The following is a 16,876-nucleotide window of genomic DNA, read 5'->3' as shown; positions in this document are numbered from 1 at the left end:
TTTCGCATATGTGTATTCTGTTAACTGAAAATAATAAGTAACTTATAATTTTGATGCAGAATTGTTACAATAACGATAATCTATTTAGAAACGCTCAAAACATATCATTTTTGTACACCTTGCGCAACAAATGAACATTTCTGCACATGATACACACGATGGACAAGACAATAAAAAACAAAATTTAGCAGGAGTCGCAAATTGTGGCGGGCAATCCTCTAATTTTTTCCGATTTGTACCGGGCAATACAATGGAAAAACTCGGCGAAAAGAATTGACTATGTACTAGTGACTGTAACTTTATTATATTGTTTCTCAAGTAGAGTCTGACATCGTAATCATGTAACAGACCTACATCTGAAAATCTTCTCACAAAGTTCTTTCAGGGTCGAAAGCCGTATACGTCCAACGGCTTTCCCTGCCCCGTCAAGCCTTTTGGAATCACCATGTGAATAAGTTCCATCTTCTCAGGTGCGACACTCAAAATAGCTCTTTCACACCGACCACCCCAGGAATGTAACAATAATACAGATTTCTCTCCCAGACTGGGAAAGACGACGTCCGTCGCACATCGTTTGACTTGTTCAGACGTTAGCTTACCTGATTTCGATGCCGCCACAAGAACATTTTGGACTCCAAAAAGAGTTTCTCTGATTCTCGGTCCAAACTCTCCATTAGTTTCTTTCAAAACTATGAAAGGGGGGTTAAGCAGCTTACCAAATGCAGAAACTGTAGGTTGAACCGTATAATTTTGAGTAACTGATAACAATGACTGCACCATGGATTCAACTTTCTTTGCACCCTTTTGGAGCAAGGACCTTCCAAAGTGCAACTCCAGGTTCAATCCTCTCTAATCAGAGCTATACACATTTTCAGAGTCCAAAACGCTGATACACTCCTTAATTTATACTGCAAATCGTAAAACTAACCTCTTCGAGATCATTTTTATTATTTGTATAGAGTCTGGTTATAAACTTTATTTTCCAAGATACAATTCCGAGCGCCTTTTGAAAATTCACCAGTCGTTTGGAGTTGTCTTGAAGTTATGTATCTTTTCTTCCCTGCTCATTTGCAAGGCCCAATTTTGAAGTTCAGTATCATGGATAATCAGCCGATGATCCATACCCTCCAGAACTTTATGTAAAGTCGAGCGGTGTACTACGATACGTAACTTTGCATATTTATGCTGCACGATTGAAAGCGGCCTGTTTCCCTTCTTCCCGTTTCTCTATAATTCGACCGTAGATTTCTTATATTCGAAATTTAATTCGCTTTCTGAAGACAGGACATTGCCTGGAATGAAGGACTCCTCATGTGTTTCACAATCAAATACACAATTATCGTCAACCATTGACCACAGCCCATTACCTTGTTCCATAATAGTCGAATGTCCACCCATGCTATCACAAATCAATGCTACAATGGTGTCTTTCAGTTCAACTTCCTGCGAACTGACAGAACTCTCAGAGAATTCCACACTGCTGAAATGATGATTTAGCATTCGGCAAATATTAATTGGGTTAACAGTTGGCATCTTCCCTGTTTGTTGACAGATGTACTTTGTACACAACACAAGGTTCAAGTGGCTCTGAGCACTATGGGACTTAACTGCTGAGGTCATCAGTCCCCTAGAACTTAAAACTACTTAAACCTAACTAACCTAAGGACATCACACACATCCATGCCCGTGGCAGGATTCGAACCTGCGACCGTAGCGGTTACGCGGTTCCAGACTGTAGCGCCTAGAACCGCTCGGCCACTTCGACCGGCCACAACACAAGGTCTCACGTCAGTTCGACAACAAGTTTTTTCAACACTACAGGTTCAGTGAATACTGACAAGTACAGCAGTTCGATGAATCCGAAGAAACGTCAGTGTTGATGGCCACGTCCAGAAATCCGTGCGGTGCGTAGTAACGGAAAGACCGTTCCGTGAAAGAGAGGTCCTGATGCGTGGAACGAGGTCCAGAAGTCGTGCAGCGATGTACATTCCGTAGAAACAGCAAATCGCAGACGAGACTGCTGCAGAGCCGTCGGCGCAGGCTTGTAAAGCAAAAGGCACCAATGAGAAGACACTAGCACGCACAGCTGTCGGTAGACTCGCTTCGTGGTCTATGGCGTCGCCAACCAGCGGTACAGCAGTCTACTCCACGAGCTTCTAGCTGGCGAACCTCGGTAAACTGCAGGCTGGGAACCGCAGCATCTCTGGGTTGCGGCGAGCGAGATGTGGCGTTGGACAGGGCCGGTCAGTGGGAACGTGTTACAGCAGTTGCAGTCCGTTTGTAATCTTCAGATAATAGTCTTCAGAAACAGCTATTAATGTACGAAACAAGTTCCGAAATCGCCGTCGTCATTTCATGAAGCCCTCGTCGCAGCGACTGTTTTCGACGGAAAGCGCACTGAGCTGTACGTACCCGAAGGCATCATCCCAGCAGACCGGCGATTGCTGACATTACGTATGCTGTTTGTGAGATCTTCTCTTCGAGAGTCTACAGAGACGCACCACGAAGAGAACTTCACTTACACGATTCAGTCATCAACCTAAGCACCCGCAAATTGCTTATCCCATTCTCATAGTTTGAAAAGAAATAAATGGAGAGTTTGGACCGAACATCCGAGAATCTCTTTATGAAGCCCTAAGCATCGTAAGCCAACATCTCAACTAGTCAAACGATATTTGACAGACGTTGTCTTTTCCATTTTGAGAGAAAATTCGTTCATAGATTATCATTATTGTAACGATTTTGTGTCATAATAATAAGGTTACTTACTATTTTCAATTAACAGGATACACATATGTGACACAGTAAACTAAAAAAACGTAAAACAAAATTAATTTACAAAGTAAGATGACAGTTTAAAACATAAACCAAAATAAGTAAATAATTAGAATAGTAATGAACGTTTAGATATTTTAATTAGGCATGTTGCACATACTCCGATAGCAAATTGTGTACAAAAACCAGCTTTATTACACCTGGATGTATATGGTGTAAAAGTTTCTCTGATTCATGTTGTAACAAAAGTTACCATTTTTAAAAATTCCTTAATAGTGATGGAGCAATTTGCAAATTGTCAGTTATTTCAGAAGTTTATTGTGCAGTTTTCAAGTACGTTAGTTAAATTTCAATTTTTATATGCAACACATGTTTTATATTCCACGGTTTTGAACCTATTCCTTCTAAAGTTAGTGTGCCAAATTACCTTTTGGGGTGTGTTCCACCTCTTAAAAGTGAATTTGGGCACAAAAAAAACGTATTGCTTCATTTTACCACTCTACACACCGACCAAGTTTCATCAAGACCGTTCATTGACACTTCGAAATGTTCCCTTGGCAGTGATATCGAAAATAAAACTGTGTGGCCTGAAGATCGAGCCCAGATGTCTTGGGTGACTTCATGTGTCTGTAACTAGTGGGTCTGGAAAACACTGTTTAGAGCTGATTTATTTATTTATTGTATGGCGACAACAGCAAATACTGGAAATGTATACAGTTTACAATTATACATTTAAGGATTTTGGAACTCAGAAAATATGTTCAAATTCTTAAAGTTAACAATTCAGTACTAAAAGAAGGACATTTAAACCATAAATTTAGGACTGTTAATTAAAACAGATACATTTAGTAAGAGTTTAACATCTATTGAATGAAACTAGTTGATAGCAGAGGGAGTAGGATTAATAAAATCACTGAATGCTCCTAGGTACTTTCTCAGAGGACAGTCTGTGACAATATATTGAACGGTTTGCTCTTGGGCCCAACAGGGATAGTCCCAGAGTCCCCACTTGTGCAACAGAGCAGAGCACCTGGCGTGACCGGTTCTTATCCTATTTAGTCGTGACCACTCACTTCTCTTCAGATCAAGTCCTGGTAGACTTGCAGATGGATCTTGAACACCTTGATGTTTTATTTTTGCAACATTCCATATTTCGCATCACTCTTCTTTAAGGTCAAGCTTCTTGTAGTTTTTTCCATTATGCCACAGTGGAGTGCGTGACATCAAGCGGTCTGGAGGATGCTCATTTAAGACTGTATGAATTGGAGGGTCTTAGAGGTAGTTGGGTGATTCAGTTTCGTCCTTTCTCTGCTGATTGCTTCTTGGCGTCGCAATTCAGCTTGTGGAATGTTACTGGTGGTGTGCAGCCAAGGGATCCCTGTGGATTTTAGTGAACCTGTAATAATCTAGTTGTTTCATTCAGATGGATGTGTAATTTCATTGTATGAGCACTGTGTTGTCATGCTTGGGCAGAGCATTTAGCCACTAGGTATAATAGTGCCAGAGCTGCCGTCCATAAAGTGGAAGCTTCAGCACCACAGAGTGTGCTAACCGGTTTCTTTATGATATTATTTCGAGTCTTTAGCTTTCGGCTAGAGCTTTCCAGGTATTTTTTGTGTGTTAACGACCTATCGAAGGTGACACCAAGGTATTTAGGCTGGAAATTGTGTCTAATCCTCTGGTGGCAGAAATTCACGTTGAGCTGTTGGTTTGCGATTGTGTTGTTTAAGTGGTATGCGTAGACTTCTGTCTTGGCTGCGTTTGGTTGGAGTCTCCATGCTTGCTAAGTCTGTAGACAATATATTTTCTCTTTCATCGAGTGTGCTGGTTTGTATGGTTATGGCGTCATTGGCGTAGCAAAACGTTTTGCTAATAGTGTTTGGCACGTCACTGGTACATAGGTTGAAGAGCTGGGGCGCTAGGACGGATCCTTGGGCAAGCATATTTTTTATGGTAAATGACTTACTCTGTTTTGTCCAACGCTAACCTCGAAGTATCGGTTGGTTAACATATTTCCCTCAAGTGCCGTCAGTTTCTTACTTGGGACCTGCTACTTTACCTTCAGCCATACAGTATCATATGCTGCTGACAAATCAACAAAGGCCACCAATGTCTTTAGTTTCTTCTGAATCCAGCCTCAGTGTAGGATGTCAAGGCTAGAACCTGTTCACAGCAGCTGCACTGGCTTCTGAATCCAGCCTGATGAATGTTGGAGCTATATTATTTATTATTCCTTGAATTCTGTTAAGGATAAATCGTTCCAGTAGTTTGAAGCACAAACTGAGTAGCGAAGTTGGGCGGTAACTTCAGGGGTCATCAACTGGCTTTCTGGGCTTGAGGATTGCTAGTGTATTTGCGACCTCGAACTGTTGCACTTTTCCAGTGTCGAGTGTATCGTTGTAGAACCTCTTCAGCCAAATCCTTCCTTGTTCCACAATATTTTTTATAAATTCAGGGCATATGCCATCCAGTCCTGCTGCTTCCCTAATTTTCAATGTTTTGATAGCCTCATTCGTATCTCCTTCATTAAAGGGGTCTAATAAGGTGGTTTTATCACGAAGGTAGCTATTGATTTCATTCAGCTCACCCTTTATCTTTTCTTTGGTGGATACGTCGACAGGGACTGCTAGTTCTGATTATCTTCGGTTGTTGATTTCAAACATTGCAGTGTCAAGTTTCCTTAATAACGGCCACGCCTTCCTGCTTGAATTAGTGAAATTTAAATCGGAAGTCAGGGCCATCTATTTCCGCTTTCTCGTTTCGTTTAGCTGTTATAGAATTCTTTTAGCAGTATCAGGGTTTTCAGTCTGTTAGTATCCGCATACATGTTTTCTGTTTCGACATCCTAGCAAGGGATGTAATGTTCCCTGAGCCCTCGTGCTATATCGTGTTTGGCTGCACCAATGATGAATCCCACAAACCTCTTATAATTTTCTACTTTTGGTGCTATCCATCGTTAGTTGCTGTCAACCTTCTGAGTATAACGATCCCAGTTAGTTTTCCTGAAATTCCATCTCGCCTTATTAAAGGAATTTGTGATAGGTATCTCAAACCCTGTACCGATTATTTTATGGGGAAGCTCTCTACGACTTTTCTAGTACGACCCAAAAGAAGTGTCTTTTCGTCACTGGAGACAAAGCACAGATCAGAATTGGGTAGCAGAGCAAAAGATTTTCATTTCTTTGGCGTCATAACTAAGACAGAGTTTTTCTCCTTCCGCCCATTCTACTAGTTTCTTTCCATTATCATCACTGTTTTTATAAGCCTAGGTATTGTGATGGCTGCTGAAATCATCTAAGTATATACACGGCTGAGGTATAGAGGTAAGACTGGAATGGGCCAGTGGACGTTCGGTGGTTTGCACATTGAAACAACAGTTAAACCACTTAGGTCCACAGTGATTACTTCGATGCTACTGATCTCTTGGCAACTCACTCCTTTAGTATCAGGGAGGCTATTTCTTACATAAGTGAAAGAGCCATGTACTGATGATGGCAGGTATCCTAACATTTTGTGTCCTGCAGCCTTCCCTTTGTTATATGATCTTCATTTAGATGGGGTTCTTGGAAAGCTATGATATCGGTATTATGATGAATGGCTAGTTTTCTAAGGTATTCACATTTGTCTTTTGATAGTTCTTTTACATTTATCTGTAAAATATGGATACTTCGTCCTGAATTCTTCGTCATCTTTGTTTGGCTCTGAGAAAAGCCTTTGTTGCAGCCCGATTTCTTCTGCTGTTGTCTTGAAAAGCCGTTAGAAATCTTTGATCTAGAACGGCTCCGGTGGTGTAGTGTCCTCGCCGTCGTGCCTTAGCCGTCCGTTGCCAGGCGTACACCATTTAGGAGGTTGTCTACACGTCGCACACCCACTGTGTTCCTGTGGGGCTATGTGGTTTTAAGAATTTGCTTATTGCATATTTTCTTCTGAGATGTAGAGGAGGAATACTAGATAGACCAGACAATAGCTCTAACAGTGCCAGCAATGGTTCTCATGACCTCATTCACATATCCACACACATCTACCTTAGTGGTCTGCACGCTGCATTTCCAGTCAGCGGATCAATTCAGCAGCTGAGTACACTGATGAAACTACAGCATCGCGAAATATATCTGCATTTCATCCTCAGTTTTTCCGATTATTGTGTGGAGTAGATCTACTCTAGGGCCAATCTTGGTCGTTTGGTTCATACCGTGTTCCTTATACGACAGTATCCGGTCGAGGGTAACACTTAGATATTTAGGGAATAGTTGTAGGGAACTTCAGTTCCATCAAATAGCATGTGTAGCTTCTTGTGAGACACTTTATTATTGGTATGGAACGTTCTCATTCAAGTTCTCATTCAATATGGCGAGGCCACTTGAGTGTTTTCTCACATTGCACGTGCAATTTGTTCTGATATATTAAAACCAGGTCATCTGCATAATAAATTTTTATGAAGTTAGTAGTTGGCATGCCATGGACTTTAAAACTGAACAGAATGGTACCCAGAATTAATGATAACGTAAACCGCATGCACACACTTCTGGCGCGTGGCTTCCTACATACTCATTTTCAGTGACTCGGAATGTTTGACGCGTAAGAGTACATGTATGTCAACACTTCTGTATCGTGATATCAGGAACCTTTCCGGCTGACTTCAGAGGAGTCTGACGGCACAGCAATAAGTCAATGTCACCCTGTCTCCTCATATTTTATCTCTCATAACACAGCGTATTGCATCACACTTACATCGTGTGATACGACAGGAACGATCATTTGAAGCAAAAAACTTCGTATGGAGGTACAGAATACTCCGAATGGTTTCCGAGATGGATCAAATTTAATGTGCATTGTTAATTTCTGTGTTATTCAGCATCTTGTCAGGTTTCCACATGTTCAACTGTTAGTAGACATTACAACACGGATATCAATCGAAAATATGTATTTTAACGCATTCACCTTTAAGCCGTATCGTACATGTCATATTACAGTTGTTGTACAGTTCACAACAAATGTTCTTACATTCCACGGACTTCAGTACATTTGTGCACTCTTGGGAGAAAATGTGTTGTTGCCTGAGCACCTCTGCACATCCCCTAAAAGGGACAGCGGCATCCATGTTGCAAGCAAGTAATTCATCTCGCGTGTTCGCCTTTCCTTTGCACACCTCAGACTTCATCCAATCCCACAAACAAAAATTTAATGGCGTAAGGTCTGGCAGTCTTGGTGGTCAGTTAAATGTATTACCACGACCAATCCAGCGATTAGGATAGTGTGACTGAGCCCAAAAACAAACGAACAATAAACGTGTTTCATCTCGGAAACCATTTGGAATGAGACGTAAGTCCGTATGAGGTTTTTGCTTCAAATGGTCGTTCCTGTCATATCCATAAATACTGACCATTCATTCTGGGACGCAGTGTATCTCAAACGCACATTGCACGTAAGGTATCACTGCTTACTTGTCAGACAGGAACGCAGGGGACCCTCCCAAAACTTCTCCACCTTCGCTTACTGTATGTCGATTAACTGACCAGGGGTTGGTACACTGTATTTGTCGTCTCGCCAGTCACATTCACATCACGGCACCTATGGTGATGAGCCATCCCGTTGGCCGACAGCATCCGGAGTGTAAGATTATGAAATTTTCCCGTACTGGGTATGGTAAAATGGCGGTGTTGTGTATTTGCATCAGCCTCAGGAATCGTCACACCAACATGAGTCAGGGGACCTGTAGTCACCATGCTGTAACTTCTTAGGCTCGGGCCGTCTCGTCGACAACGGAAATTGGCCAGCTTGTAGCCAAGCAGTTCTGCTAACCAGCAGCCCAACAAGTGGTTCTAAGACGTCCCATAGTCAAAGCGCCGGTACCGCACACTTTCTCGCAACACATCCACCCAGGCCAGCCTCAGGGAAGAGAAATTCAACAATCTTACTCCGGAAGCCACTAGCTATGTATTTCCCTCCAGAAAAGTTAAGAAATACATCTGCGAAATTGACTTATTACCGCAAGGTGATATGTGACTCTACTGTCACAGCAGTTCATGCTTAGCAGTACAACCACGAATGAGAAAAAGCAACTGGATTCACATCAAAGTATCCATTACCGTAATAGTGCTTAAGCGATGTAGGGATACGCTAGAAAACAGAAATCTGGAAATCCGTACGCGGAACCAGAGCTTGGTTCCCCAGAGTACCTGCCAAAGTCTTAACCAGTGCGCCATCTCGATGGCGTAACAAAAGAGAGGGACATTAAAGGGAATGCCGTCTCGTGTATGACGAGGTTATCACTGAAGAAGCAGGAACTGTGACCGCAGCAAATATCCTCACGTACTTTACTAATTTCCAGCATTATGGAAGACATGACGTCAGCGACTGTATGGTTTACCAAATTATGCAATAAATTGCAGAAAACCGTCGAAGTCGCAATATTAATTTTCTTTGTCACTTGATGACTAGTTTTGTACCGAAGCTCATTATCAAATCATCCAATAAGCTATGGAATGACATACATTACGACAGATACACGATAGTTCATTCTTGTTAAACACATCTTTTAAAGCAGTGCACAGCTGAACTTCATTCACCTAACTAGTTAGGTGTCTGAAGTTCAACTCTGCATTACTTTACAAGATATGTTTAATTAGAATAAACAGACATGCTTTCACCTAACTAGTTAGGTGAATGAGGCTCAGCTCTGCACTGTTTTACGAGTTATGTTTAACTACAGTTAACACTCATGTCATTGTAGTAATGTGTGTTACTTCGTACCTTATTGGATGATTTGATAATGCGCTTAGGCTCGAAAATAGTCATCAAGTAATAAAAAAATTAATATTGAAACTTCAACGGTTCTTTGCTATTATTGCACAACTAGCGAAACCGGCAATGCTTCACAGTTGTTAAATATGTATGGGGGTTGGATATACATCTTAATTTCCTTCTCCCCCTCTCTCCATCCCTCTCGTCTTCCATCCTCCCTTTGTCCATCACCTTCCTCCAGCACCCTATAGCTCTCTTATTCCACACCCTCTCTGCCCATTTCCTCCTACCTGTCTGTCCATTCGTCCTTCCTCTTCTTTGTATCCATTTCCTCCCTCCTTCTCTGGCCATTTCTTCCTCCCCCTCACTCTCGCCTTATTTATTGTCCGCACCTTGTGGTCGTGTGGTACCGTTCTCTCTTCCCGCGCCCGGTTTCCCGGGTTCGATTCCCGGCGGGGTCAGGGATTTTCTCTGCCTCGTGATGACTGGTTGTTGTGTGATGTCCTTAGGTTAGTTAGGTTTAAGTAGTTCTAAGTTCTAGGGGACTGATGACCATAGATGTTAAGTCCCATAGTGCTCAGAGCCATTTGAACCTTATTTATTGTTATTAAAAAGGGAACCTTGATTGGGAGTAGAACTCAGAACGAATGGGTAAATCAGTTGGAATCATTAGTACATGGGGAGCCACAAAGACCTTTCCAGCTGTTGAATCTCTGAGGATAGTAGCTTTAATGACAGAATTTCGCATGGTTTTAATCTACGAACAGGTAGGGTTACATAGTTAGCCATAAACACAACTTTCCTGTTTTCCGTTAAAAATGACTGCGAAAAGGCGTATAACACCGATGGTTTATCGACTCTCAGGCACGCCGCGTACAACTATCCATGGGGAATCACCACCAATAACACACGCTTGGTGGCCTGTTCTGTCGACGTTCCAACTTAGTTTGTGTGCAAGCTCCAACTGAGCGAGTCAAACATCCGTTGTTCCAGAGTCATAATGAATCGCGATTGAGAATTTCTAATTCGATTTGCCTCCAAACGCTGCCTACGCTCTTCGTCAGTCTGGTTGACTCAACGACCACTTAGTTGGCCAACTTTGCGCGCACGCCGACCGATATTTCGACGTCTCACTGTTGGAATTTTTCCCAAAGAAATAAAACACGAAATGAAATCAATTGAATGTTTGCAACAAACCAAATTACCCACAAAAATTGCCACGAAATGACATCAATTCAGTCTTTGCTACAAACCAAAGATAAGATCACCACCGAAAAATCGCTTTCAATCACATCCTTTTTGGAAAATATCAGTATTCAATGCCTAATTTATTGTTGTTATGAAAACATGCGACAGTAGAAATGTAAAACCGAACATTAATTTTTTTGTTATGACAACATGTGACAACAGAACTGTCAAAGCGACAGTCCTGACAATTACGAAAAGAAAAAGGAAAAAATTTAAATAAATAAAAAAATCCAGCCATATAGGTCGAGCCGAGCAGCTACTCACTGAGATCCAATGTGGACTGTAATTAAACTTGGTAGATAAGCTTGTGTGTTAATGCGGAAACAGTTTACGCGGAAAAATAATTAATTCCAGTTTTGGCCCCAGGTGCTGAATTTTTTTTGTGGTGAGGTCTTATGGGACCAAACTACTTTTTTATTTTTTTAAAGGAAACCTTCATTTTTTATGGGTAGTTGACGCTTTTCACTAAGTAATGTTAGTATCCTTAACAATATAGTACAAATAATGAAGTATATCTGGATACCATGCAACACCGCATCACCGAAATAGCTGTTGTCTTTCTTTTTTTTGTCACAAACACACGTTTAGAAGCCCTGGTAGTACTACTGGACGTACTTTTGACTCTGATTTGGATGTGAGCATGACACAGGTTTAGTGGGATGCACTTTGTAACGCTGATTTCACTGAGAAGAAAAACTTTAGAAACTATACTTGACTATTTGAGCCGAGAAGAGAAACACTTTCTCTTTTATGGTGCACTTATTCACTTTCACTTCACACTTTCTTCTTGTGGTGAGGTGGCTGGTGGCGGTGCTTTGGGTCACAGGCCGGGGAGGACTCTGCCGATTGCTGTCTGCAGTGGAATCTGCAGGAAGTTTCTGAAGTTCTCGCGGTAGCGCCTGTGCTGCTGGGCCGTCTTGTTCTCCTCCCAGAGGCCCATCAGGAAGGCCAGCTGGTCGGTCTGCCTCCTCGCTAGGGTGGCGTGTGCCGTCATGGCGAGGATCCAGAGAGTCTCCAGTCGCTTGGGTCGTGGAAATGGGATGGAGTCTGGGGCGGTGATCGCTTCCACTGTGATGCTTCCCGGCGCCGTTCTGTTAATATGGACCACCATCTGCTAGCATGCTTTCCATATGTTGGTGGCATTCCCGCAGGTGAAACAGTGCTCGAGGGTGTCGGCCATGGCACATACGTCGCTCTTCTCACTTGTGACGAGTTTTATCTCTGCCAGTCTTTGGCTGGTTGGTAACGTTCTGTTTACTATTTTGTACCATGTCTCCTTTGCATCCTTAGGCAACACGTTTTCCGAGACATTTTCCCATATTTGTTTCAAATTGTACTGCGGAAGTTTGTTTTCAATTTTGTTTTTCGACGGTTTACCCCTGAGGGCCCAGTATATTCTCTTTGCTGGTCTGTGGCCAGGGTATGCCACGGTGTCCATTGCGTAACTTTCATTTACAAAGTGCAGCCTGACGTGTCACATTCTGAAGGGGATGTGCGTTGTGTCGACCAGCGCTTCTTCCGATGCGGGCTTTTATCTTGCAATCACCGTTGCTGTGGCGCTGTCAGGGTTACTGTCCTGGATGGCGAGCGTTCGTTTTAATAGGAGTGCTGCACATTTGGTCTCTACATCAACTAGACCTAGTCCCCCTTCTTTCGTTGGCAGCGAGCACGTTGCTTGCGCCACTTTTAATACATTTCGACGCCACAGCAGGTAGCACACTGCGCTCGTAAGTGCTCGCGCAAGTTCTGTCGGGATGCATAAGATTTGCGCCAGGTGCCATGCTTTCGACAGGATCGTCGTATATATCAGGTCTATTTTCTGGTGGATTGTTAGTCTCCGGTTCGGGCGCTGTCTGGAGAGACCTCTTATGGCGTGTAGCACGTCTCTCCAGTTGTACGCGGCGATTCTAAGTGGACAAGACTGTATAAATATTCCAAGAACATTATGGCTTTCTGCTATTTTGTACCACTGCCTGCCTGGTTTGAGTCGTTGATTCCCTATCGGCAGTAGTACTGTTTTTCTCGTTTTGGTTTGGGGCGCCTGATGCTTTCTGGAATGTGTTCATGATGGATTCTACTCTCCCAATATCTTCCTGATCTTCAATAAAGATGCCTAGGTCGACAACGTAGGCTATACATGCTATTGCTTTGTCTCCTACGGAGAATCCTCTGATGTCGTTTGTGAGTTTCCGCAGCAGCGAGTCCAGTGCTATAGCGAAGAAAGCCTTAGATCATCGGTCCCTAAGCCTGCATACTACTTAAGTTAACTTAAACTAACTTACGCTATGGACAACACACTCACATCCATGCCCGATGGAGGACTCGAACCCCTGATGGGGGGAGCCGCACGGACCGTGACAAGTTGCCTCAGACTGCACGGCTACCCCGCGCGGCCCAGGTGCTGACCTGGCGCTGTTGATCACGTCGTTTAAGGAAAGCAGCACCTCGACGACGACTCCAGCGTTCATGTTGAACAAACTGTGTAAGCGGCGGTTAATAATAAAATCAACATTACGCCTTTCTCACTTTTTTTACCTTTCCAGCCGACGTCTGGTTCGTAATCCATTACGTATGGAAACATTTCTCTAAGTCTTTCTTGCATTCACAACACCAGATTTGCACCTGGTGACCTGCGAACCATTCAACGAAACATCATTGATATAGTCTTTCGGAGCCGAAGGCCCACTCGTGTACCCTTGATGACTGCACGACACAAAGTTTTACGGCTCGCCTCTACCCGTCAACACTGACATTGGACTGTTGATGGTTGGGAACATGTTGCCTGGCCGGACGAGTCTCGTTTCAAATCGCATCGAGCGGATGGACGTGTACGGGTATGAATCCATGGATCCTGCGCGTCAGCAGGGGACTGTTCAAGCTGATGGAAACTTTGTGATGATGTGGGGCGTGTGCAGTTGAGGTGGTATGGGACCGCTGATACGTCTGGATACGACTCTGACAGGTGACACGTACGTAACTATCCTGTCTGATCACCTGCATCCATTCATGTCCATTGTGCATTCCGACGGACTTGGGCAATTCCAGCAGACAATGCGACACCCCACACGTCCAGAATTGCTACAGAGTGGCTCCAGGAACACTCTTCTGAATTTAAGCACTTCCGCTGGTCACCAAACTCCCCAGACATAAACATTATTGAGTATATCTGGGACGCCTTGCAACGTGCTGTTCAGAAGAGATCTCCACCCCCTTGAACTCTTACGGATTTATGGACAGCCCTGCAGGATTCATGGTGTCAATGCCCTCCACCACTATCTCAGACGTTAGCTGAGTCCATGCCACGTCGTGCTGTGGCACTTCTACGTGCTCGTGGGGGACCTAATGATATTAGGCAGGAGTACCAGTTTCTTTCGCTCTTCAGTGTATAAGTCCACCGGTCTTCGTAGCTGATGTCGATGCCGAAAAACTGGGCCGTTACGCCGTGTCATATTCCTCTTCAAACTTTTTTAACGGTCGGCGTTTCCATTCCTCTGCTGGAATGTTTTTCAAGATTCCACTGGTGTCCCTGGTTAGCTGCACACTGTCGAAAGACAGTGCAAGTTCGTTTTTTTTTTTCTTTTTTTTCGAGGAAACTGAGTTGGGCGGCCGTCATGATATAAATACTGGAAACAGATACAGAAAGAGAGGAAGAACTCAAAATACTACTGTTGTGGTGCCACCTCGATTGTTTCCGGGTAGCTGTTCATGTACCTCACACGCCTTGGCTGGGTTTTCATCTCGTGATAGCGAGTAGCCACGAAGACGGAAGCCTGTAGCAATCATCTCTGTTGAAATTGTACTCAACATATTGTACCGCTTCATCAACTTCCGTTCTATAAATATTGCTTTCTCTGGCTACCAAACGTACATTCTTAAAATGTATTACAAGGCTTACTGTATGATTTTAGTTCCAATTCTTGACATATTTTTGAAATTACTTACAATACTTACCAGTTTAATGAAACAATATATTTTATCCACTCATTTGTATTTTACACCAGATATGATTTTTTCCATGAATGGTTTTCTATTTTTAATTACTTGTACTTCATAAAATTCACTACAAGAAAGTTCTTAATTAATTTTAACGTTTACCAAATACTTAACAGTAAATACTGGAAATCTCTCGCTTCCCGCAGAGCGAATGTTCCCCATAATTGAAAAAAAATTCTCAACTAGAGCAGGCAAAGACATTCCAAACTCAATATTGCAACATGAAATATCAGTCTTTTGAAACACCGTATAAATTGCTTTCCACTTCTTGTATTTGGCACTTTTTCAGAACCTGAACCACAACCTAACCTTTAGTTTTGAGTTAACTGGTTCAACAATGTACATTCATCAAATAAGTCATTAGTATTTATGGGATCTTTTATAACTGCATTAGCAATTTGTGAACTCTCTCTTAAATCAGACCACACAATATCGGTTCGTCAAGTTATGCACTGGAAGTTACTAAGTTTACAAAAGATCGTTTTACACAACTCTAAGTATTGGACACTGGAATTATAAAAACTGTCTACGCTTGAGAAAAATTGTTCTTCCTGAACACATTTTTTTTCTTTTAGATTGCATAGCAATTCTGTGACAGAGGATGGTATAAATTTGTGAGTTTTTTCTTTCCTGGAGTTGACAAATTAGTTCAGAACATATCTGAAATGCTTCTGCTGATGTGACAGAATTATCTTCCAATTTCAGAACTATGTTATTAAATAATTGTAGAATTAACATACAAAAACCTCTAAAATATTTGACTTTCCAGATTCTCCAAAAAATCTATTAATGATTTTCGCCATTTGTCACAGGGTAAGAAGTATCATCTCAGGCCATCAAAACTGAAATTAATTCTTTCTATTGCTGTTAACAAGCTAAGGAACCTTGTGCTACTATGATATAAATAGCTTCTTGTAATCTGTGTATAGAAATTCACAGAACTTTTTAAGTATCGTTCCTCTTACTGTATATGCATGATATATTTATAAAATTTTTGTAACAATAGCTTTTGTATCCAGTGGTAGAGAAACACAGAGGATTTTTAGTACTGAATTGTATACAGTGTGAGCTGAACAACCAATTACTAAAACAGATCTGACTAAGTCACGACGAACTTTTCTGAACACATTTTCCTTTTCTTTTATCTTTACACCACCAAAATTACTGTTAATGTTATCTGCAGTATAAGAAACCAACTTGTTCTCAAACTTGTATTTTTTCACACACTACAAAAGATACTGAGTCAAAATTTAAGCAGTTTCGCCTGACACTTCATGGAAATTTCGAAGCTTAACTTGAATTCCCTCCTCCAGATTGAAATCTCTTACAATAATAGGAACAAGTTTTATTCCACTTTTGTTTGAACTGTTCATCATTACTGTTACATAATTAAAGTTTTCCAAAGAACGCAACGCATTATCAAATACAAATGGCGAAATAACGTTAACTTTAACTGCTATGATTTTAGTTCTGGCAGACGAAAATTTTGGGTCACGAAACTTTTGAACCAATTTAGATCTGCAGCATGATGTTCAGCTAAGGATTTGCGTCTCCTGCAACGCTCTCCGAACAGGCTTCTGCGGTGAACGTTGGAAAGCTAACCGTATACGTTCTTATCATCTTCAGTTGTTCCAGGTCGTCCAGTACAGGGCTTCACATCAACGCCTGTTGTTTGCCTAAAATTCCTGTACCACCATTATATGGACATCCGCGAGAGTGACTGCTTCCTATGGCGTGTTTAGAAGTTCCTTTGAACCGGCTGATCCGATTTGGTATGAATAAACCATTCCACATACTGCGCCTTTTCTTGGACCGTTGTCATTGTGGTTCACTCACGACAACCTTTAACACACAAACAAAACTTTTTGAATTTGTCTGTCACACAAACTGAACGTGGTGTGAATGTCTTAACAACGCAATTAAAGGACACTTGTTTTAAAATCCCGTAATCGTTTCCCATTGCAACGCATATGTTTGTAATTTGGATTAAAGGTGGCTACAACAGTCCTCTGTTGGTGCAAAAGCGTGGCGCCCTGCGACGTCTCTCTTAGGCTCAACTACGCTTCAAACAGCAAGGCGTCGACACGTGCGAAGAAAAGGACAGCGCTCAGAAATT

This window comes from Schistocerca americana, chromosome 1 (genome assembly GCF_021461395.2).
Source record: "Schistocerca americana isolate TAMUIC-IGC-003095 chromosome 1, iqSchAmer2.1, whole genome shotgun sequence".
Taxonomy (NCBI): domain Eukaryota; kingdom Metazoa; phylum Arthropoda; class Insecta; order Orthoptera; family Acrididae; genus Schistocerca; species Schistocerca americana.
This window is presented reverse-complemented; position numbering follows the sequence as displayed.